Below are 23,303 nucleotides of genomic sequence, written 5' to 3'. Positions count from 1 at the left end.
ATAGACTAGAGCGGGGAAGACACGTCTCCTTCTAACCCTGACAGAACAGGAGTGAGAATAACTCTGGAAGGTCCAGTTGGATCAGTGGGGATGGGTGGAGGAAGGAATATTTCTGATCGGGGGCCTGAGCCAGATGGTGTAGAGTTGGATCTATACGACCAAAGACGATGGGAAATGAATGGTGTCTCCAAATCCCAGGACACAGGTGATAAGCAGTGGACACTGAGAGCCACATGTGTGTGTGCTGCCTACCGGGCCAGGCTTGTCTACTACAGGTGTCATGTAATCCTTTCATCAATCCTACTGTGTAGCTGTTACCATGTTAACCTATTTTGTATTAGGGAAGCCTGAGAATTAGAGAAAAGAAGTTATTTTCCCAAGTTATCTACTGCTTTGTTGAGCTTACAATTCACCAGCTGGAGACTCTGACATCAAATCTTACACCCGTCCAGTGGGTGTCCACCTCTTTGCTCACATACCACGGCCATATTTCTATTATCAAATGTCAGCGTTGTGTCTTCAGATGTATGTGCTGTTTAACTGCTTTTTCCAGGAGGGGGTTGGCCCACAGAAATGCTCGTCAAGGAAAAGGGAAGGGGTATTGATTGATTGCACGGAGCTCGTTAGAGGGGAAGAACCGGAATGAACTCTTTGGAGATTTCAGTTTTGCCAAAGGAAGCCCCTGAAGTTTTGGGAAATCAGGGGCCGAATACAGTGACCAAGAGACACTAGTGTATCTTTCAAGACTCAATCTGTACAACCGATCACTATGCTGAGACCATTGCTCCTTCCCTTTGTGATAGCACTTAACATGTATTGATTTAGTAATATGGCATTTTGCCCTATTGGGTTGTGAGTTCCTTTGAAGTTGAGAGGTGCCATCCATCTCTATGAGTCCAGTGCCTAGCACTGTGCTTGGCACAGAGTAGGTACTTAAGAGCTGCTTGTTGAATCTATCCATCTACCCACTCAACCATCCATCCAACCATCCATCCATCCATTTGTTCGTCATCCATACATCTACCAGTCCATCCATCCGTCCATCCATCCATCCATCCATCCATCTACCATCCATCGATCCATTCATCCCATCCAGCCAGCCAGCCAGCCACCTATCTACCCACCCACTCACCTGTTCATCCGTCTGCCTCTCCATTGTCCGTCCATCCACTCACCCATCCACCCATCCATCCATCCACTCACCCATCCACCCATCCATCCATCCACTCACCCATCCACCCATCCATCCATCCACTTACCCATCCACCCATCCATCCATCCACTCACCCATCCACCCATCCATCCATCCACTCACACATCCACCCATCCATCCATCCACTCACCCGTCCACCCATCCATCCATCCACTCACCCATCCACCCATCCATCCATCCACTCACCCATCCATCCATCCACTCACACATCCATCCATCCATCGTCTATCTATCCATCCATCCATCCACTCACACATCCATCCATCCATCATCTATCTATCCATCCATCCATCCACTCATCCACTTATTTATCCATCCATTCACTAACCTATCCACACATCCATCCATCTGCCCATCCACCCATCAGTCCATGTACCCATCTACCTACCCACACAGCCATCCATTCAACTGCCCATCCATCCATCCATCCATCCATCCATCCACCCATCCATCCACTTATCCTTCCATTCACTGTCCCATACACCAATCCACTCGCTCACTCAGTCCTCCATTAGGTATTCTCTGAAGAGTACAATGTGCCTGGTATTATGGCCAGTGCTGAGGTAACAAGAGATTGAGTCGGATACAGATCATGCTCTCAAAGAGCTCAAGAGTTTAAGGATAATGAGAAGAAAATGTGGCAAGTAGGGAAAAAAATGACTGAATGAAGACCATATCATCTCCAAGCCTGGGACTTTCCAAGAAGATAATGGGTTGCTTCTTTATCTTAAATGACATAGATATGAACGAGGCAACCTCTCCCTCTCTATCCCTCTTCCTTTGTATCTCAGCCCCTGTGAGGTTTTCTCCGGCACCATCTGGGCCCTTGCTCTGCTGGAAGCCCTTTGAGACATGAGGATCTCCATAGGAGCTCCGTGCAGAGGGCAGGGCAGGGGCCACTGATCTGGAGGCTTCAAGGTGGCCGTATCGCCATCCCCTCCTGTGTCTCCCCGACAGGAATGCTGCCTAAAAGGACAGAGCAGATGTTCTCTGGACAGAGTGATCATTCATCAGCCCCTCCTCTGGGGACAGGGGGTGACAGCACATTTATCTGAGAGCAGAGGCGAAATGCTCTGACATTATTCTTGATTCATCCATCCTACTAGCGTTTTGTGAAACACTTCAGACTCCTGAGGGGCAGAGGGCATTTGCTCACCTTCTCCAGCCTTTGTGATCGAGAGGCCACGTGGAGATGCTTAGTTAACCTCGCAGGACCATGCATCGGGTACGCTTTGGAACACAGCCCCAGAGAAGCCTAGACAGAGCTCAGTGGTCTATTATTTTCAAACTATCCTGGCAAATCCGTCACCTGGGCATTTTAGGTGGAAACGCGGGGTGACCTATCTTGCGGAACTTGGTGGGTTTCCTGACAACAGCACGACCAGTGCTGGCTGTTTTCAGACTCGGGTGTCCCACTCCCTGCTGGTGTCCCCGGCTGCGTGCTGTCCACAACGAACTCCTCATGGCCTCCCTGTCCCGGCTTCTCCTGAATGCGCTGACTCCGTCCCCAGAACCTGGGTGTCTTTCCTTGCCTCCACCATGGGTGGGTACGGCGTGCTGTAGATTTCCCTGTAATCCTCTGTGCATGCCTTTTGGGGAGGGACCCGCTCTCTCTCTCCCTGTGACTGCTCTGGGGCAGGTCCTCGGTCTCTCTTCTCTGGTCAGGTCTCCGTGGTGGGTCACATTCCCACCACTGCACCCCCAGTGCATCCAGAACACGAGTCCAGTCTCATCACTCGTGGCCTTCAAGCCCTGCTGTGCTCTTCCGTCGGGACTCAGGGGCTGATGCCACCTTCCTCTCCTTACCCAGCTTCCAGCTGCAGTGGATGCAGCATCAGGCAGACGGAGACCAGAGTCTCACCTTCATTTCTGCGGGGGCTGTTGGCCTGTCTGTTTAAGGTGGGAGCCGAAGGCCTGGCTGATTCTCCCTGCCCGCCCCGCCCCTGGCCAGAGCTTGGAGTGGGTGGCTCCGCGTAAGGGAGGGCCTCACATTGGGGGCATCCAGGAAGCTGTGTCTCGGCAGTAGACCACGTGCCTGCTCTTTCCAGTTCTGCTCACCCTCTGCATCTCTTGGTTCAAACGTACAAGAGAGAGATTTGGCCCAGTTACTCCTTTTGAGTCATTCCATGCCAGTTCCTTCTCCCCACTCTGCAGGGGAGGTGGAGTCTCTTATTTGAAATGGGAATCCTACAGCAAAGGCAGGACAGGAGACCCCCTTCTTTTGGGAGCTTGGTCAATAGAATCTGAAAAGTCCTCCTGGTGAAGGTAAGGTTTAAGCCATTGCTATGGACTGAATTTCTGTGTTCCCCGAAATTCGTATGTTGAAACCTAACCACGATGTGATGGTATTGTGGTGGGAACTTTGGGGGGAAATTGGGGCGTGAGGGTGGAGTTTTTTTTTTTTTTTACATCTTTATTGAAGTATAATTGCTTTACAATGGTGTGTTATTTTCTGCTTTATAACAAAGTGAATCAGTTATACATATACATATGTTCCCATATCTCTTCCCTCTTGTGTCTCCCTCCCTCCCACCCTCCCTATCCCACCCCAGGGTGGAGCTTTCATGAAGGGGATTAGTGCCCTTATAAAGGAGACCCCAGAGAGCTCCCTTGTCCCTTCTGCTGTATGAGGACACAGTGAGAAGATGGAAGTCTGCAACCTAGACAAGAGCTCTCACCAGAGCCCAGCCCTGCTGGCACCCTGAGCTTGGACTCCCAGCCTCCGGAGCTGACAGCAGTAAATTGATTGTTTATAAACCACCCGATCTGTGGCTTTTTTGTCACAGGAGCCTGAGTGGACTAACACGGTCACTGTACCAGCTTCCCTGGGCTGCCGTAACAGGGTACCACGGACCGAGTGGCTTAAAACAAAAATGCGGTATCTCTGGAAGTCCAGTTTCAGGGTGGTGCCTGAGTTCCCTCTGGAGCACTAGGGAAGGATCTGTTCCAGGCCCCACTTCTAGCTTCTGGTAATTCCTCGGCTTGTGACGGCATAACTCCAGTCTTAACACGGTATTCTCCGTGTGTGCATGTCTGTGTCCAAATTTCCCCTTTTATAAGGACACCAGTCAGATTACACTAGGGACTCCTCTCCTCCAGAATGACCTCATCTTGACGAATTACATCTGCAATAACCCTATTTCCTAATAAGGTCACATTCTGAGGCGCTGAGGGTTATGGATTTTAGAAGACACGTTCATCTCATGACAGTTACCTTCTTGACCTGAAAGGTGCTTAGGACTTTAATAGGCAGTGACATGGAAGAAGGGCCTTCCTGGGGTGGGGCGTGGACATCAGGGGCAAAAGCACAGAGGTGGGAGGGGTGCTTCTTCTCTTTCTCCCAAGGCAGTCAACCACCTTGTACTTGATCTGCGGTTCACTTCATCCTGCTGAGAAGCTTGTCCCTGGGGTAAACTTGGGCATCGTAATTACATATATTACTTCAGATTTACGGGTCTTCGCCCTGCCTCCTCAGCTGGACCTAAGGACCTCCCCAGATTGCATGCGGGCGGTGTAAACAGGGTTGGAAACATGATAATTGAGTGACCCACCCGTTCACCGATAGGAGATGCTCGGCTTCAACTTGGATTTTGCGTTGGCTCCACATTCCGAATTGACCGTCTCTGGTGATCAAACCAAGAGGATATAATCAAATGCCCATGCTACTGGGAGCAGAATTTTTTAGGAGCGATGCCGGCATAGTTGAGATAATTTGCCTGAATGGAGAGTGAGCCGGTCAGTGGAGCTGTTCACTCGTTGTGGGCTGTGGACAGACATGGTGGGCCGCGCCCTGCCCCTCGCCCTCAGAGAGGATACATGTGGCTCTGGGCACGGCCCTGTGTGCCTACTGTGTTCTCTTCCCAGCCTCCTGGGCTCCTGTGGCCATGAGTTCCCACTTTTCTCCCAGGACCCCGGGTCTGTGACACCTGTCGCTTTGCCCTGTTTTTCCTGCTCTTGTCAGCCTGGTGAGCACACACTCATCTTTCACCCCTTTCACCGGCGCATCCTCATGGCAGTTTTCCCTGTAAACTGGGCTTGATGTGGGACTCAGGCAGTCCACCTCTTGGGGGTCCCTGGAACATTTCTGAGTTTTAGCTCCTCACCTGTAGAATAATCCCCATTGTAGCACTTTCCTCAGGTGGCCCCTCCACCTGTCCCAGCAGGGCTCCCTCTGTCCTCCTGGGGGCCCCAGGCTACTGTCACAGGCATCACCAAGGCAACATGTGTTTTGGAACAGCATGGAGCCCTTTACTAAGACATTATACGGAATTATAGCATATTCGCTCGTCCATTTTTTAAAGTCTGTTCTTCAAGAAATTATCAGATTAGGGCTTCCCTGGTGGCGCAGTGGTTGAGAGTTCGCCTGCCGATGCAGGGCACGCGGGTTCGTGCCCCGGTCCGGGAAGATCCCACATGCCGTGGAGCGGCTGGGCCCGTGAGCCATGGCCGCTGAGCCTGCGCGTCTGGAGTCTGTGCTCCGCAACGGGAGAGGCCACAACAGTGAGAGGCCCGCGTACCGCAAAAAAAAAAAAAAAAAAAAAAGAAATGATCAGATTAACAAAAATCTATGCATATACGATGTTTTTCTTTTCTGGCTTATGACTGACGTCGTTCAGTAGGTGAGTGACTTTTCCAACACGTCCCTCTTGTGCTTGCAAACACTTTTCCACTTGCTTCTCCTTTTGGAAGTCCCCAAAACGTCATGGCTCCCTGAAAACTCTTAAAAAATACCTATAAGAGAGCATTTTATTGGAAACTTTCAGGCATTTGGAAAATATGCTATTGTAAATGAACGGTCCGGACATGTCCATTTTGTGAATTTTTTTTAAACTGACGGTGGAGCAGGTGTGCCAGAGTATGGAGTCAGTTACACCCTTGGTTCTACTGTCATTTCCTGTGTGTTCCTGTTGTGGCCAGGCTCAGCTTCTCTATCTGTGAAAAAGGGTGACAATGATTATAAAAAAAAGCCACCTTCCCAACTCAGTTATTGAAGACTAAATTAAAGTTCTTGGTGGAGACTTCGCTGGTGGTGCAGTGGTTAAGATTCCAAGCTCCCAGTGCAGGGGGCCCAGGTTTGATCCCTGGTCAGGGAACTAGAGCCCACATGCATGCCGCAACTAAGGAGCCCATGTGCCGCAACTAAGGAGCCCGCCTGCCGCAACTAAGACCTGGCACAACCAAATAAATAAATATTTAATAAATAAATAAGTAAAGTCAGAATGATAAAATAGCACCATTAAAAAAACAAAACAAAGCGAAAGTTCTTGGTAGTTTATTATCACCCAGTATAAGTTGGCTTCCTGCCTTTATAGTCATTGTTCAAAGGGATCTTCCCACATACTCATCTTGTTTTATATGTTAGTCTCACTCTAGTGCAGGCCTAGATCCTCTTGTTTTAATGTGCTAATGTAATTCTTGTTTCTGTTACATTTAACAACTGGTAGCAAAACACTGAGGAGTAATTAAAAGCTGCTGGGAACTTCTCGGGGACCCAGAGAGTTTTCCTAGGAGTAAATGTTTTTCTTTTCCTTGCCTGTGGGCATTTTACTAGAGAAAGTGATTTAGTGCTTTTTCTTCAAGAGCAAAGGAAAAAAAGGAACCCAGTCACTCTAACAAAATGGTACATGCATATTTAATCACTGGCAATGGCCCTCTTTTATCTCCTGCAAACAGGGGTAGAGGACCTGCCCAGGAAGCAGGGGGCCTCTTTCCAGGTAGGTGTGTCATGTCAAGGTCATCAGGAACCGGAGAGTCCGGTTAGGTGGGAGTTTATGACTTTACAGTCATTGAGAGTTGGAAATGAACACTTAAAAATAAATTCAGGGTAGGAGAAAGTCATGCTCATTTAAAGGTAAATTTGGATCGTCCGGGTAAGCGATGATGCTTTCCTTTCTTTTCAGTAGGATGAAGTCTCTGTTCTTTCTGGGGCCTCATTTGTGCCTCAGACATTGAGTTGAGAGTTTCAGAAGTCCAGGGTTAGGGCATCGGACAGGATGAGGTTTGTCCGCGCTGTGGTTGGGAAGTGGCAGGGGTGTTGATTAATGCACGTCATCTATCCAGTCCGCCCTCTGACCGGTGTCCTTTATTTCACCAAGGCTAAAACCTACGGAAACAACTCACCTTAGAGGTGATCGGAAGCTCTGCCTGGCTCGGTACCCAGACGTCTGGGTGGAGAAGAACAGTGGCAGAATCTCACCCAGCTCCTCAGGCTGGTGTCCAGTACCCAAAAGTTAAACTGGACCAGAGGAAAGGTGGAGAGACCACAGGCTTGGGAGCATGATCGATCTGCATTCAGATGCCACCTGTGCCTCTTACTGGTGTGTGTCCTTGGGCAAGACATCCGTCTCTCTGGCCCTCGTGTTTCCTCTCCTGTTGGTCTCATAGGACTGCATGAGGATGAAGTGAAGTGATGTGTCAAATGCCCAGCAGAAGGGTCTCTGGGGGCGGTTCGTGTGCCCGCCTTATCAGGTGGATAATCGATACTTAAAGCGGCCACCTCTGCAGGCTTGTAAACTAGCACTGTGATAGTTTTGCATTTGCCTTGCAGCACCATATCCTGTCTGAACATCCTCTTCTCCCCAGAAGGTCAGCATGACCTCATTGTCTGGGACAGATTTGGCCTTGCCCTGCTTTGGTCTTATCACTACTTTTCATGCTGTGCTTTCCAAAACACATCACACATCTTCTTGTCAGTGGCTGAACAGACGCTGGACTGATTGCAGCCCGTGGCAGACAGTTCTGTCCATCCCTTTCCTTATTCCTGACTAATGGAACCCTGATTTTGTTCAGGATAGCAAAGTGCCTGGCTAAAAACCCAATTTCTCAGGCTCCATTGCAGTGTAGGTGGCCCTAAGGCCAAGTTCCAGCCAGTGTTTTATAAGCAGAAATCTGTTGGGTGGGACTTCTGGGAAAACAGTTGTTTTCCTGGTGAAGAAACCCTGCTCCTTTTATCTTTTGCTTTTCTCCCTTCTTCCAGTCTGGACTGTGAACTTCAGTGGCTGCCTTCCAAGGCAGAAGGATCTCTGGTATTGAATGTCATTGTCAGAAGGCCACCCCGGGCTCTGGACTAGCTCCCTGCGGGCTTCTAGTTACATGGGAAGAGTGAGCTCCTCTTGGGTTGGGCCACTGTGGTTGGGTTTCTGTAACAGGCAATGAAGTAGCGTGATGGGTATGTGAGGTGTTTCCCTGAGTTCACACTGACATGACTCTGTCCATGTAAATGTGTTTCATGTGACCTTTTTTAAAGTTGTGCTGGTCACATTCTCTTACTGTGACTCTTTCCTTCTGGAATGACATACCGTATAGGTTTACTCGGGCTTCTTTCATTAGCCATTTGGCAAAGACACAGGAGGCTGTGTTCATACAGAAACCCTGTCTCTAGTGCTGAGAGGAAGCACGAGCTGTGGTGCAGCCACCTCTCCTCAGGCCAGGACTGCCCAGCCAGACACAGACCAGCCCCTTAGGATGTGGCATGAGATGGAGGCCTGGCACCAAGTCACATAGAGGGTCAGACACTTGCCAGGGTTTTATCGAAGACTCACTTTTATCAGTGCCGACTTAGTTTGTTCTAGTGAAAAGAAGATCCATGGAGGGCTTGAGTTCATGTGGATTAATTACTAATGTAACTCTAGTTTTATGAATGGTTTTAAGCACTGTCCTTCACTCCTCCTCATCTTTGCCACCTTTCTTTCTTTCTTTACATCCTATGGCGTTTTATGACACCACGTGACTCTTTTTTTAAAAAATTTATTTATTTATTTTTGGCTGCATTGGGTCTTTGTTGCTGTGCATTGGCTTTTCTCTAGTTGCAGCGAGCAGGGGCTACTCTTCGTTGCGGTGTGCGGGCTTCTCACTGTGGTGGCTTCTCTTGTTGCGGAGCACGGGCTCTAGGAGCACGGGCTTCAGTAGTTGCGGCTCACGGGCTCTAGAGCGCAGGCTCAGTAGTTGTGGCGCACGGGCTTAGTTGCTCTGCGGCATGTAGGATCTTCCCGGACCAGGGCTCGAACCCGTAACCCCTGCATTGTCAGGCGGATTCTTAACCACTGCGCCACCAGGGAAGCCCCCAACACCACATGACTCTAAGCTTTCTTCCTTTATGTCACAATTTCCTTTAATAGGAGAATAAGAGAGAGAACATAATGTAGTAGAAAGATCATGAGTTTTGGATATCAGGAAACCTGCATTAAAATCTGAGCTTTACTTACTAGCTATGCGATCTTGGTTAATGTCTACAAGCCTTAGTTTTCTCATTAGTAAGGTAAGAATTTTAGTGGAGATTAAATAAGATACTGTACGTCAAATACTAATGGCAGTCTTATTCTCCGCAGCTGCCCACTCCTTCCTCCTTATCTTATTCTTGGGAGGCAATAACTTTCAATCCTTTTAACTGATTCTTTTAGTAATTCTCTTGCCATTTCTAAAGAACATACTTTGCTACTTCTCGATTCTTGAATTTTAAATAATATCTATTAACTTCCCAATGTGGAAGAGAAGGTTTTGCCCTCTTGCATATATGCCTCATTCTTCCCATACAGATACACACATCTTGCCCTCTATTCCTATATAGTTATTTATAGTGTTTGGTAGCTCAATTCAATGTATGCAGGAATATGGCCACGTAAACAGTTTGACGGCTGAGCCAGGTATGTACTACTCTTAGTTTTATGTTTTTCCTACATAGCTTTTGTTTTCCCTAAAATTAGCCATTACTTATTTTTTGGAATGCATTTATGACTGTTTATCTGGTGATCAGTGTAAAATGGGGAAGTGATAAATAGTAGTAGGCATATTATGAGAAAAGAAGAGACGTGCCACTTTTTCAGGGGAAAGGTCTCCCCTCCCCCATTAAAGTCTTAAATCAATTTCTACTGCGGGACCTCATATAAATGATATTGTGACACAGTGGACTTAATTTGATAGCAAATGCCAAAGCCAGTTCCATATGGCCGTTTTCCACGATGGTGTTGAGAAAAAGCCAAAGTTACAATGTCACAGTGCAACTCTGGGAAGATGACTCCATGAGGGACCGAGTTAATCGGGTTGAAAATGTCTTGTGGTGAAACTTGATCCAAGAGTAAACTTGGGCACCTGGTGGGTTGGATGGACGGCGTGTCTCCTGACCTATCTTTTCTGCTGGTCAGCTTCTCTAAATAGCAAGACTGCACTCATTCATTCAGTTAGACAGCCAGACATGGACTGGGCTCTGGAGAGTCTGTAATCAACAAAACGGATGTGGTCTTTGCTCTCATGGAGTTCATGGTCTTGTGGGAAGACAGATACTGCAACGTGCAGTGTTGGTATCATGAGTGTTGTGAAAGAAAAAGGCAGGATGTGTCACCTAATCCCAATTCCATCAGTAGTTGAACAGAGTCTGCCCCCTTGATCGTTCTGCTGATAAGGTTTCCCCAAATCCCTTAGTTTCCCTTTTCCTTTAACTTTTTTGAAGGCTTATATCTTTTCTGCATTGACAGGCAAACAGCTATTGAGTAGAGTAAACCCACAAGATTTCAGAATCAGTCTTCTTTCTCAGGCTATAAAGTCAACCTTCATCCAATCCAAAACTTGCTCAGAGAAATAGTGCAGCAGAGATGGGGTTGGACACGCCTGTTCTGGCTGTGCACACTGGGAAAGGGCCCTGAATTCATTTAGTGTGCTGCTGTGTCTGAGGACTGGATCACAAAAATCCAGGGGTCACTACTCTGGTAGAACAGAAGAATGATGACTTTTCAAGGTTGCAGACCTGTCACTTTACATCAAAGTTAATGAGTGGCAGAAATCTCTTTCAAATCCATCCATAAAAGGCAAGAATTTATAAAATGCAAGCACCCTAGTTGAAAGTAGCCGAATTATTTGTTTGGATTAAATGTCCTATTCCTTGCTTTTAAAATGATATACGTTTCTTATTATAAGGCAGAAGGTTGGACTGGGTGATAGTTTTAAGTACCCTCCAACTGTAAAACCTGTGATCATAGAATATTTTATTTAGTTCTTTGCCAAGCAATGCTCTGTCTGCAAGCATTAAGTGCTACTAAGTCTGTATTTTTGGGAGAAATCCTTAACACCAATACTCATATGAAATTATATGCGTTTGTCAAATTTCACCTTTTTCTTTGCTAGCTATAGATATTTATTCTAAAAGAATGACCAGATAGCTTCTTTTAGATCGGAAGTAATTAGATTCAGTAATTCGATTGGATGAAGAATTAGCCCTTGGCAATTTTTTTCAACTGGCTTGGACCATTCTCAACATTCCTCAAATGTGACTTTGGTCACTAGAAGTACAGAATTGTCTTGCAGTATAGTTATTACCTTCAAAAATAATCAGAAGACTCTAAGTATCTTTATTTTCTCCTACTTTATATGTTTGTTTTGCAGTGACTTTGAAAATTCCCACTTGCCAAGATTCAGAGGATCTTTTTCATTTGAAAATAAAGGGAAGAAACTCTAAAAAATAATGAAATGGCCAAATCTGTATTAAACCTGTGAAGATGGAAGAGTTCCCTTCCCCCACCAGGGAAAACATCCCCTGTTCACATTTCAGTGTATTTCCTTCCAGTCTTTTTTCTATGCGTCTTAAAACCTGCAACTGTAGTAGGTACTAAGGATGTAATAGACTTTCTCTGCTTTCTATCATTTTTTTCATGCTTTTTGTCATTTAAATGTGTCATATTAAGTATGTAAGGAACTCTCTTGCTAATGGGTCAACATTAGCCAGAATGAAGTGGGAGAGGATCATTGACTCCTGGAGAGTTTAGCAACCATCAGATATTTAGGGTCATTCATTCTCTTTTTTCTTACTGCCTATAGGAGCACCTCATCAATAACTACTCTCATGGTTGTTATTTTGTGCTAGGAACTTGGGAAGCAGATGGGCAGGATAGGTTTCCAGGAGCTCCACCATGAAAATTATTCTTGTGTCTAGGAAAGTTAAAGATGGAGCATTAATGGCTTCCTCGACGGGGGCTTGCTCCTGAAAGGCAGAGCTGATCGTGTCCTGACTCCGAGCAAAAGCCACAAAGGAGCTATCTTTTCCTAAGTCTTTAGTTTTTGTTTTAAGGTTCACCACAGACTTTAGCAGTGAAAAAAAAAAAAGTGCAGTAACTGGGTCAGAATGACCTAGAACCAACCAAAATACTTCTAATTACTGCGGCAGACAATGATGAATCATACCTAAGCTCGCTTGCCGCCTTTGCAGTCATATGTGCTCATCATCAGACTCATTGTTTCGACGCCAGTGGAACATTTGCTCCAGCCTGTTTGGGTCTGTAGGAGGAGAGAAGTTTGCGGACCTTCCCAGCGTGGGATCTGCTCGGCTGCACTCGTACGGCAGGGAGGGGTCTTCACGTTATCAGGGTTTAAGCTCCCTCAGAGCAGGGCTATGGCTTAGTCATTTTCATCATGGTGATACCAATAAAAGCTACCATTTTTGAGCACTGATTGTGTGCTAGACAGTGTAAAACGTGCCTTATGGTCCTTGTGTCATTTAAGCCTTCCAACAATCTTATGATATAGGTATTATTATCCTCATTTTGCTGAGAAAATAGGCTCTGGAAAATTAAGTCACTCAAATACCCAGTGTATGTAAGGTAGGCACCCGGCAAATGTTGAGTGAGTGAATGAATGATTACTCCAAGCTAATGGAGGGGAAAGGCAGAGTACGAGCCACAAACTTGAGATTGTGTACCACCCAGTTATTCGCTTTTGCAAGTTTTAACCTCCAAATTTGAGTAGCAGTGGGGGAGGCGAGAGGATTTCAATGTAGGCAAATAAGATAAGACATGGATGAGGGAATAAGTTTGTGATCAGCAAGAAGATCAGCTTGACCAGGACAAAAAAAAAAGAGAAAGAGAAGGAAAAACACTGAAGTGTCAGCCACCGTGCTAAATACTTTACTACATTATCTTATTTGAAACTCACAAAACCCCTTTGAAGTAAGCCTTGTTAATCTCCATTTATGGGGGAGGACACGAGCTTAGAGAGTTTAGGAGCTGCCTGAGGTCACACAGCAACAGGCAGGTGAGGGGCCAGGATGGGAACCCAGGCACCAGCTCCATAGCTGCTTCCCCATAAACAAAAGCCAGGAATGGAGATTTCATTAATTATGCTTGAATTTTATTTTGTATTTGATGGAGAGAAAAAACCCATATGATATACAAATTTCTTTTATACTGACAAAACCCAGCAACTGGCTCTACCCCAGGAAGAGATTCCAGTTCAGTCAGCGCAGGGAAAAGGCCAAGCAGCTGATGAAAGTTTTGGGGTTGCCAGAAAGAATGAGCTTGGCGTGACTGGTGTGCAATTAAGTGGTGGTGACCAAATTTTCCAAACCAGAATCGGCATGCCATGCTCTTTGTTTTCCCCCCAACTCCGCCACACCCCACATATCAGAGGAACTCCTGAAAATGTAGTTGGAATGCAGAAACACAGTCATATGGTCAGTTCTGAAATAATGAGACATATGTTTCTAAAAATCACTGAATCATGAAAAGTCGCACAATAAAAACCACAGGATTTGTGGGAAAGATGGGATTATAGGCACAGGACTCAAAAAAATTTCATCAATGACATATTGGAAAAAAAAAGGTAAACGCCTAATAGAAAAGGGAAGCACAGTTTTACATATAAGAAATGGTTAAGAAATACACAAATGGTGCAATAAATATGGAACTTTACCTAGAAGTGCAAGATAAATGGAGTTTTGTGTGGAAATGGGCATTGGAAGGGTTGCAGCTGTGAGTTACTGTGAAGTAGAGGAAGGAGGGAGATGTGGAATCATATGGAAAGTTCTAACACCAGCTGTGGATGGGCGTGGCTTGTAATACATGCAGAGATTGGAGGTGGCTGGTAGGTGTTCGAGGTGTGTGGTTCTGTGTATTCCTAAGCAGCTCACTTCAGCCGGGCACCTTTTTTCTGCATTCACCTTAGTGTTTCTTGCAGAGGAAATCACACCTAAGGGCACACAAAATTCACAAAATATTAATCCGTTGGTATTTGTGGTTTAAAAACAAGTGTCATAGCAGAACTGACAGTGTATAGGACAACCTAGCAGAATATACAGACTCTTACATATCTAAATGTGTGTGGCTTCCATACCTGTAGCTTTTCCACTCAGCTCTCCAGTTAGGGTCCCTACTAGAGACTAAATGTATGTGTCCCTCCCAAATTCATATGTTGAAACCTGTCCTCCAATGTGATGGTATTGGGAGGTGGGGCCTCTGGGAGGTGATTAGGTCATGAGGGTGGAGCCCTCAGGAATGGGATTAGTGCCCTTTTATTTATTTGTTTTTATTTTTGGCTGCCTTGGGTCTTCCTTGCTGCGCGGGCTTTCTCCAGTTGTGGCGAGCGAGCGGGCGCTACTCTTTGTTGCGGTGTGCAGGCTTCTCATTGCGGTGGCTTCTCTTGTTGCGGAGCATGGGCTCTAGGTGCGTGGGCTTCAGTAGTTGCAGCACACGGGCTCAGTAGTTTTAGCACGTGGGCTCGGTAGTTGTGGCACATGGGCTTAGTTGCTCCGCGGCATGTGGGATCTTCCCAGAGCAGGGATTGAACCCGTGTACCCTGCATTGGCAGGTGGATTCTTAACCACTGCACCACCAGGGAAGTCTGGATTAGTGCCCTTTTAAAAGAGACCCCAGAGAGCTCTCTTGTCCCTTCTGCCACAGGGAGAAGATGGTCCATCCATGAACCAAGAAATGGGCTCTCACCAGATACCAGATCTGCTGGCACCTTGGTCTTGGACTTCCCAGCCTCCAGAACTGGAGAAATAAATGTTTGCTGTCTGAGCCATCCAGTCTGTGGTATTTTTGTTACAGCAGCCTGAGTGGACTAAGGCTGTCCGTCAGCTCTGAAGCAGAGGATGGACTGGGTCATCTCTAAAAACTCTTCCTCTGTGATGTTTGGGTCGCTCAGTGAATGGACTGGGTGACACAGTGTGGCCCCCCAGTCTCTCAGAGGATAATAATTAGAGTTTTTTAAAAAATTCTTTATGTATCCTTGTTTCTTTCTCAGGTTGCTTTAGTATCTTTCCTTCTCCTGGATGTTCTTGTCATGCTTCAGTCCTTCTTCAGATGCCAGGTGACCCTTGGATTTTCATGTGGGTTTAAGAAAGAGCAAGGCGGCCGGGAGTTTTGCGTCCGTGGGTGGAGCTTGTGGACTGGCAGGTGTTGCTTTCTGAGTGCTGAGGACAGCATCAGCTTGTGTTTTGGAGCCCTCGAAATGCCAGGCTGTGTCTCTGTTCGTGGCCCTAGTTCTCCTCTGTTGATTCAATTTAATTGATTTCATGTGTTTTGCCAGTGGTGCACACTTGAGTCCTGGAACTCTGCATGTGGCCGTCGGGTGGGAGGCGGAGGGGTCAAGTGCTCTGTACAGAGTATTTCAAAGAAGTCCCCTGTTTTCAACTAACACATGCCAGAGGCCCGAGTCTGGGTTTCTGTAGGGCCAACCGGCTTCCTCTAGTTACTTGCCTTGTATTAGCCACAAGTCCTCTCTTTAGTCTGGTTTCGGGAGTTTCGTTAAACCTGAACAAAGACAGAAGTGCTCAGGTCTGTTTAGGAAGGTCAGGTCCATCACACAACAGAAGAGGTGTTTGAACTAGGTTTTGAAGGATGAATAGAAGTTCATATCATGAATGGGGGGTAAGGGCTTTCCAGGCAGAGAGAACACACAGCACGTGCAAAGCACTGGAGGCATGAGCAATCAGCCTCGGGCAGTACCAACCCCTCACAGTCTGTACCAGTAAAGCAGATCTAAAGTGATCTGAAAAACTCTCAGGGAAACATTTTGTAAAAGACAAGGCCTGGGCTTCCCTGGTGGCGCAGTGGTTGAGAGTCCGCCTGCCGACGCAGGGGACACGGGTTCGTGCCCCGGTCTGGGAAGATCCCACATGCCATGGAGCGGCTGGGCCCGTGAGCCATGGCCGCTGAGCCTGCGCGTCCGGAGCCTGTGCTCCGCAACGGGAGAGGCCACAACAGTGAGAGACCTGCGTACCGCAAAAAAAAAAAAAAAAAAAGCCAAGGCCTATTTGTTTGTTAATGGTAGTTATCACAGTCTCCAGGACACTTTGTTGGACAGGTAGAGACTTTTTGCTTTTTGAAGGTCATCACTTCGGGCCTTTGTGGTCACAGAGAAAAAGCCAACACAGTTGGCTGCTGGTACAGTGAATCTGTCCATGCTTGCCACATGTAAGGTGGAAGGGACTTGGCCGGGGGGTGGTGGGGGAGAACAGCATTTGGCGTGGAACAGGAGAGAGCGAGCTAGATATATATGGCAAGGAGATATATTGTCATTGAGCATAGATTTGCAGATGTAAATTCAGTAGGAAGACTCACACCACAAACACCATCAGAGCTGCCACCGGGGCGAGCTCTGTCTCCTGTGCAGGCACCCCAATGTTATTTTCACATCCGAAGCCTATTTTGACAGCAATGGGAAAGCACGGTCAGTTCAAAGGTATTGTAATACAGGCCTGGTGAAGGCAGTTCCTTCTTTGCTAATTTTCTCCTCGTGATGATGATAATTTATGTCAATTTTAAATTAGCAAACTATGGAAAAGATTAAAGGAGCATTAAAAGATCTTGAATTCTTTCACTTAGAGGCAACCACTGTAGACTTCTTTTTTAATCTCTTTTAAGCATTTTATTTATTTATTTACAGGCTGAAAGCTTAGCAATGATAATAGTTGTTACTATTATCATGGCCTACATAGTAAGTATTATATATGTACCATTCACTGTTCTAAGTACCCTCTGCATGTTCATTCATGGAATCCACACAACAACACTAAGAAACAGGTACTTTTATCCCTTTTATCAGATCGGGGAAACTGAGGCACATAAAGGTTAGGTAAGTTGCTCAGGGTCAGATGTCCAGTAAGTCAGGATTCAAACCCAAGCCTGGGCCAGACCCAAGATCTATCTCTCTTGACGGATCTCTATATAATGAGAGATCATGTACCAACACATTGTATTACATGTACGTGTGTACATGTGCTCCTCTCTTTATATTTCTATAACAATTTAAAATCTTTTTCTTGCTGCATGCTGTACCCTAAGGATATCCATATCGTTTAAAAACTTCACGCACAGGGCTTCCCTGGTGGCGCAGTGGTTGAGAGTCCGCCTGCCGATGCAGGGGACATGGGTTCGAGCCCTGGTCCGGGAAGATCCCACATGCTGCGGAGCGACTAGGCCCGTGAGCCACAGCTACTGAGCCTGCGCATCTGGAGCCTGTGCTCCGCAACAAGAGAGGCCGCGATAGTGAGAGGCCCGCGCACCGCGATGAAGAGTGGCCCCCGCTTGCCACAACTAGAGAAAGCCCTCACACAGAAACGATGACCCAACACAGCCATAAATAAATAAATAAATAATAATTAAAAAAAAAAGTTCCAATTTCAACCGTCAGCTACTCTTACAAATTCCCACAATCAGAAAGAACAAAAAAACAAAAAAACCAAACTTCATGCACAAAGCCACATGCATGTGGATATCAGATATTATATTTTGGATAAAAAGTTCCAGTTTCAACCGTCAGCTACTCTTACAAATTCCCACAATCAGAAAAAACAAAAAAACAAACTTCATGCACAAAGCCACATGCATGTGGATAATGCATGTGCATTAAACCTCCCTTTCCTGTTGGACATTTCTGTGGTGTCCAGTTTCCCACCATTACAGACAGTGCTCTGAGCGGTGGACGGTGATAGGCACTCCATGCAGGGTCACCCCCTCTCCAGTCCCCAAGCGTCCTCAGACCTGAGCTGCCACCGCCCCGCCATGAGTGAAGCCACGCCAGGCTTTGCTTCGACTCCTGCAGCCTCATTCAAGCAGAGCCACCAGGGGGCGCGGCCCTGCCCGTCTGTGAAGGCCTGGGGGCAGGTGGGGTTTCCCCTCGCCTTGCTAGGGAGATGGGGCTCAGCCTGGGGAGGAGTAGGTCCGAGACATGGGGCTCTTCCTTCCACCGCATGGTGGTATTGAGGACGGGGACTCGAAACAGCTGCGAACTCTCTTTGCTGACTGGGGCACCAACAAGAATAATCCAGTCCTTTGGGCCTTGGCACAAAAGGCAGATGACGTGGATCTCCCTGGGTCCTACCCATGTCCTCTTGGTGGGCAAGTAAAAGACCGTGGAAAGAAGATAAAAATCAAAGTTAAAGGGATTTAGCGCAAATGAAGGGGGCTCCCATGATTTCTTGTCTTCCCTTTTTCGGTTAGGATTTGAGCACGATTCCCAGATTTCCAAATGTTAGTTGCAACAGGAATGTGTAGGAAGGTCCCGACAAGAGCTGGTGTTTTCATGATTTCCAGCATGGTAGAAATGACTTAAATACAATAAGTTTAAGAACTAGCCGCTGTGACTCTCAGGGGACTTCTCCTGGCCGGGTTGTGTTCCTTGCTATTCACAGAGGCGGTTGTTTGGAGGGCCACGTGCTTCTCGGGGTCAGTGCCACACCCGCGGTCCTCCCGTGGCCAAGCGGGCTGCCCGATTCCCATGGCAAAGCCCGTGCTCTTCCCTGACCCTTTGTTCTCTGCGCAGGAGGACACGGTTCCAGGCCAAGTACAAAACTTTCATGTTTGAAAAGACACGGTTTAACTGCTGGTGGTTAGACTGACAGATTGGTATGTACCTGCGTGGTGAGCACTTTGACCCAGTAAAACGCTTCAGCGCTAAGAAGATGGAAAACCATGGCATTTGCCATCTGACCCAGCAGGAGCCTGGGGCAGAGGGAGCTCAACTTGGAAAGTCTGCTGCTGGCTTTTTTTTTTTTCCCTCCTGGTTGTTGTCGTAGCCTCGGGAGCAGATACTGCCTTTGAAACCTTTCCCCTGGCTGGCTTGACTGCCTCTGCCTCTGCCTCCCAGGGCAGGGGCCAGGGAGCCAGGGTGTCAGGCTGACCGAGCGCTTGGCACTGTTCTTGGGGGCATTAAGGGCTCCCTGCACGATCAGAGGCACAGCCCGGGAGGCAGGGGCTCAGCAAGCGCTCGCCCTTCGCTGGGCTCAGCCTGTTTCTGGCTGGTTGCTTTCTGGTTGCCCGAAATGACCAGCTTCTTGTAAGGTACGGTGTGTTCGATGTTGGGAGCGGAGCACCGCTTTGGGGGGTTGGAGAGGTTGGCGTTGGCGTTCTGGCTGATGATAGAGGTGGCACTGGCCCGTGTCAAGCGGAATAATGGCAAAGCATTTGCCTTTTCAGTAAGCTGAGTGAATCCACTTAATGAACTCATTTCCTGATTTTGCTGTTGAAAATGGTATCTAAAGGGGTTAGAACTAATTAGTTTTGCACAAGGCAGACACCAAGCAGAAGCGAGTCTAGTTGTAAATGATGTGCTAAGGAAATACTCTCTGGAGCCTGCCTGGTGGGTTCTGGAGAGGTTTTTCCATAGTTTCTTCTTCCCTGAAAATCTTCCCTGGCTTTATTCAGAAGCTGCTTCTCTCCCATTCAGTTCTCCCTGCAACTGGGGGTGGGGACATCGTGCTTGCTTTGTCGTTCCATTCCAGAGAGCTTAAGGGTGGTCCCAGAGGAAGGCGTCATCTGACCTTGTGTGGACAGATGTCTGGGTGGCATATGGTGCTCTGGTGGCTGAGACAGGACAGTCCCGGTTAGAGAGACAAGCAGATTAGATAGAAGTCAAGCCCTTAGCCCGGCTTTTCAGCTTTTCGTCATTAAACAGCACCTGTGGAGTTTATGAGTTCCTCCGGGGAAAATCTCAGAAATCTACATTAGAATGCTGTTTCCTGCCGGGAGGACCTCAAAGAGTTTGTAGGAGACCATCCTGCCGTCTGAATACGTTTATGGTCACATCTTATATTCTTCCTCGTCTCCCAAAGCATCACAGCCATTCCTCATACGCGAGGGCCCACCGTGCCGCGGGAGGTACAGGAGGAGGTTGGAAATGCAGCCTTGAGAGGGCTTTGCTTTTGTTCTGTTTTCCGAAACTTTGGTCTCATAAGAAATAAATCACCATACTTGTGTGTCGGCTGAAGGATTCTTAACTTTTGCTGTAGCGATGTGGGAGAAGGAAGGAACAGGGGTTAGTGGCAGCTCAGATCTGAGCTGGAATTTGGGGCATTGGTGGTTACCTTCCGGGAGGCCCTGAGGTCAGCAGGGATTCCGGGGGAGGGCTGTCTCCGGAGAGGGTCAGGTGGGAGGGTCTGAGGACCACAGGTGTGTTTTGGATGTGATTCAGAATGGAGGCAGATGGCAAAGGGAGGGGAAGAGAGACCTGGCGGGGGCTGTGCATGGGTCTTCTCTTTCATGGACTTGAACTCCGGCTTTGACTCCAGGGCATGGACGCTTTCTTCTCTGCCCTCGGTCACCTCTCCAGGCGAGGCTGAGAGGAGACAGAGGACAAAGACAAGTGGGTACCAGCCCCATTTTGCACGTAGCTCAGCGGATGCTTGTGAGGGAACAGATGGCAAGCCAGGGGATGGCTGGAGGGTCCTGAGCACCCGGTGCGCGGGGCGCCTCAGACCTCCCACGGCCCCTGTCCTGCATTGCGATGGTGACACCACCGACTTCCTCCTCTTCCCAAAGCCCAGTCTCCCCTCTTCCTCAGCCTCCACATGAGCCAGTCTTTGTGTCCTCCTTGAGTCTCAGTGCACTGCAATATTCTCCTATACTCCTTAGGAAGCCTAGGGAATCTCTCTCACGGTCTGATCCAGCCGTCTTAAAGTCCTTGCCTGACTCTACAGGGTTAAATCTGAATGTGTGTTCACAGGGCTTAGTCTAGACTGGCCCTCATCACCTCCTAACCTGCCCCCCCTGCCCCCTGCCATGCTCCAGCATCTGGAAGGACCTGTGTTCCCCAATCACATGTGGGTGTCACCCCCGGGTCAAGCCTGGGTGTGTTGCCCACCTCCTGCCCGAATGCCCTTTCTTGTATTCAGCTGGCAAACCTGTGCTTATCCCCCAGATTCAGCTCTTCTGGGAGTTACCCTGAGATTGACTTGAGAGAGAACCTTCCATGCCCATCTCTGTTTCCTTTGGAGCTGCCCTCTTGCCTAAATCCCTGCTAAGGCAACGGTCACACTGCCTTGTTGACCTGCACTTCCTCCCTACCTGTGAGTTTCTCCAGGTCAGGGACTCTGTGTCTTTCACTTTCAGCCTTAGCTCCAAGTAGGAATGAATTATTACTGCCATGTCTCCAATTAGACTATTTAAGCGTTTAACTTGAGGGCAAAACCATGAGTCTAAGAGGAAGGTTCACTGTTTCTCATGAAGCAGAGAACAGGCTCGGAGTTGTCGATGTGTGGCTTAGGACAGACCTAGCTGTATGAACTTGGGTCTGAGACCTTGAAGGCCTCCAGCTGTGTCTTCTCTTGGAGCCCGGGGTGGCCCGGGTGGAGGGCGAGCGGGGTCTCTGGCCGCCTGGGGTAATGAGCCAAGTCAACGGCTGATCCTTTGCCAGATCTGCTCCGAAGAAACTGTTCTGGGCTCCATGGGGATGAGTGAGCTTGGCGGCTTCATCCAGCAGTTCAGGCCCCCGAGGAGGGGGGGAAATGCAGACACACCCTGTGTGGCTTTAGGGGGAGAAACCCGGAGCCCAGTGAGGTGTGTGCAGAGCGCTGGGGGTGGAGGAGAGGAAGCCATGAACGTTGGCCTCCGTGTGAGCCCAGGGAAGAACAGGCACAAACAGGACCCGCGGGGTAGCAGAGTGTTCATGAGGAAAGAACAGAAGTGCACATCTTGAACTTCGATGCTCACGGGAAGGGCTCCCCTCTGACCCTGCTTGGGATGGAAAACAGGTGAGTTCAGGTAATACCTGGGGCAGGGAGGTATTAGCTAATACACTTTCTGGAACTGGAACAGCGATGGCATCCTGGGGTCCGAAATGAAAACCTCAGGTGCGTCTACTTGGTATACCTGGGCCTTCTGAGTCCCCATGTGATGCTTTCACACAGGACCACGCTCCGTTTCTTTGCCGTCCTCACTATAACCTTGAACAGGTGGTCTCCCTCTCCCTTTCCGTCTCCCTCTGCCTCCTTTTAGGAGTTATTATCCGGGACCTGCAGTATTTATGGGAAATAAAGAAGTGACTACAATAGTTTCTGTTGTCAAGCGGCTTCAAGTCTTGAGAGAAAGGGGGCTAAGCCGTGTGGAAATGCCATCTACTTGCATAGGCACATTGCAATTGGTGTACCCCTAAAGGAAGCCAGTTTAATTATTGCTATCGGAGTACAGTGAGTCAAGTTAAGTCAAGATCTCTGGTTAGCATCTAGAAATTAGAATTAGGATCAGTTAATTCCAATTTAAGAGAGAAAACTAGAGTTTATTAACACCTACTATGTGCCAACAACTCTATATATGTTAGTTCACTTAACCCTCATTACAACTCTGGGAGGTGGTTCGTATTATACTCATTTTACAAGTGAAGAAATGGAGGTTCAGAGAGGTTAGGTAACTTGCCCAAGGCCACACAGCTCAAAAGAAGCATAGTCATAAATGAAGCCCCTGGTGGCCTTATTCCAAAGTACATGCTTTTTACTACCCAGCAGGCAGATTATGAACGCTTTTGCATTTGAAAAATTGTTTGAAGTTGGTGAAGTCCAACTTTCCTGAGGGGTTTATTATCTTATAACTCAAAGGGACCTGCAGGGTCCTCTCTGAGAGTCCTCCTGGTTTTGATCTAAGTCGATACCATGACTGAGAAACCAAGAGCTTGCCCCCAGCACATCACTGGCCTCAGTCTCCACACACAGAGGGACCCAGCCAACGATGTGCGCCTCTGGACGTCTGGAGGAAACGGGATGGGGGTGAGGATCCCTCTACGGGTTAGCAGAGATCCCTCTGGGGGAGGGGGAGAGCCGGCTCTGTTTGGTGAGCAGCAGGGGGAGGTGGTAGCTTTATTTTTATGAGCAGAATGGCCAGTGCGCAGCAGCCAGGGATACACAGAGCTGGGCGGCATCCTTCGGAAGCGAGTTCCAGCCATTCCAGGAACCAATAACTGTTGTTGACAGATGCGAGCTCTGGGCTTAAGCAGAGGTGCCTCCTTACCTGACCGATAAAAGGCAAAGCTGAAGGTGCTCAGAAAGGAACAGGAAAATCTTTGTGGACCCAGAGTTTAGCTGGACACAGAGCTCTTCAGGGTTCCCAGTGAGTGTCAG

General features: G+C 47.9%; 1 protein-coding gene and 1 long non-coding RNA gene across 9 annotated transcripts in view; one reads left to right on the top strand and one right to left on the bottom strand.

Annotated features, from left to right (window-relative positions):
* GREB1 (growth regulating estrogen receptor binding 1) overlaps positions 1–23,303 on the top strand; it is a 134,136-nt gene that overhangs the window by 31,961 nt on the left and 78,872 nt on the right. Inside the window, exon 1 of one of the 8 annotated variants that reach the window (XM_073791586.1) lies at positions 19,096–19,257. The exons of the other annotated variants lie outside the window; for them this stretch is intronic. The gene's annotated coding sequence lies outside the window, so the exon portion shown is untranslated. Of the gene's footprint in view, positions 1–19,095; positions 19,258–23,303 lie in introns of those variants that run through there. 8 annotated transcript variants of the gene reach the window in all.
* LOC141276411 (uncharacterized) lies at positions 4,449–5,472 on the bottom strand. The gene is made up of 3 exons (XR_012325912.1): positions 5,317–5,472; positions 4,765–4,836; positions 4,449–4,627 (listed from the first exon to the last, which is right to left on the bottom strand). It is a non-coding gene; the product is annotated as an uncharacterized lncRNA (long non-coding RNA).

The sequence above is a fragment of the Tursiops truncatus genome, chromosome 14 (assembly GCF_011762595.2).
Source record: "Tursiops truncatus isolate mTurTru1 chromosome 14, mTurTru1.mat.Y, whole genome shotgun sequence".
NCBI classification, from domain to species: Eukaryota; Metazoa; Chordata; class Mammalia; order Artiodactyla; family Delphinidae; genus Tursiops; species Tursiops truncatus.
This window is presented reverse-complemented; position numbering and strand designations above follow the sequence as displayed.